This window comes from Austrofundulus limnaeus, unplaced genomic scaffold, assembly GCF_001266775.1.
Source record: "Austrofundulus limnaeus strain Quisiro unplaced genomic scaffold, Austrofundulus_limnaeus-1.0 Scaffold1709, whole genome shotgun sequence".
Taxonomy (NCBI): Eukaryota; Metazoa; Chordata; class Actinopteri; order Cyprinodontiformes; family Rivulidae; genus Austrofundulus; species Austrofundulus limnaeus.
In genome coordinates, this window is record NW_013954111.1 from 15,963 (window position 1) to 17,540 (window position 1,578).

At 38.6% G+C, this 1,578-nt stretch overlaps 1 protein-coding gene across 1 annotated transcript in view; it reads right to left on the reverse strand.

Moving 5' to 3' along the window:
- The window catches only part of tpcn3 (two pore segment channel 3), a gene marked incomplete at its 5' end in the record, with an annotated part of 51,437 nt that overhangs the window by 7,818 nt on the left and 42,041 nt on the right, over positions 1–1,578 (reverse strand).

A 1,578-nucleotide genomic window follows, 5' to 3' on the forward strand; every position in this document is an offset into this window, starting at 1 on the left:
CGTGTCAAGTTGAAGGCCGAGAGCAGAGAGGACCTGCTAATCCGGTTGTCACAGACTTTCCAAAATAAAAGCAGAAACACTAATCCTTAATTTTCTTACCCTTTTCTTACCTTTTCCTTTGCCAACCCTAAGTGAAAGTGCCAGTAAATTGTTTAGCTATTACATCTAAGCTGACGTTTTACTGTTCTATATAAGTAATCTGAGTTAATGTGAAAGAAAAGTCGGACGCGGTTTTTATCTCATTTTAACTTAGACGCTTGTTATAGGAAATCCACAATCAGGTGTAACGTATGATTTGTTCAATGTGTGTAAATAAATGATTGCATAATCTTTTATGAATCAACTTGAACTCGTCTGACGTTCCCTTATTGTGCCACTCTTCACTTTGTACAGACAAATATTAAAGTAATGAGGAAAAACCTTGGTAAAAAWTTTCTCTCATAACTTTGTTATGAGAAGATGTAGGGAGCCTTATTTTACATAAGTCACTTCCCTTACACGTTGTTTGATTCGTCTGAAGTTTGTGGGCATGTTTGTTTATGATAAAAGAGCTCAGACACTGCATTTTGCTTCAACTACTCGCTTCAAGACTGTGACTGTCATAACCAGAAGCAATGGCGCCGGGCCCAGGCCTCTCCCCATCCGTCCGTCCGTCCGTCCCCCTCTCCCTCTCCCTCTCATCTACTTAATGCTTTTGTTTGTGTAGTATTCTCCAGAAGGCAGTACACTTCATAACTATAATGATGTAAAAATGAGAACAAACTCTTGATAATAAATTAATAAAGTATTTAAATGAGGCGTGGTGCGCACAACCCATGGAGAACAGGGTTTACACATGTGCCAGCTCTGAATCGGGCTGATCATGATCCTGACATTTTGACTCTGATCCCATCCGTGTCGACCAAAGCAGCCTAAAAATAAAATAAGAATTTTGTATTTTGTGCCACATCTGGCCCAAACCTGTGCGCAACCATCCGTTCTCCAGTACATTGACGGGTTGTGGAAAAAAAAAAGGAAAAAATAAGCCCATAGTCCTTTTACAGGTCCGGACCAAATGCTCACCTATATTTGACCCAGAGCAGATAACTTTCCTGTCAGGGTAAACAAATAATTGCGCAGAGTTTGTCATTATTGTTGCTGTCCAAACGTAGCTGCAGTTTGTTGCTGCGCTGAGATGACAGGTCGCTTTGGAGAAAATGTGTTATTTTCCTCGTTTTCCCCTSAAAATAAAGTTTGTTATTAACTAAATTACCTCAATAGTTTGCTTTACTCACCATCTCTTGTGTAAAAAGACTGGGTTTACAGCGCAAGTTGTAACAAGCTGTACTGTTTTAACCAATAAGAAAAATCAACTACAGTAGCCAACATCAACCCATAGAGGGCAGCACCAAGACGTTTTTAGATCAAATATTGCAAAATTAAATAAATTTACACAAAAATGTCAAAACTTGCCCAGAAATACAAAGATAATACGTTTTAGGCACAATTTAGACAGTTTATCTGAAAAAAGAAAAAAAATAGTATAGGTCTTCTGGACGGGTTCTTCTTTAATGAAACGTTTCGTCTCTCCTCCAAGAG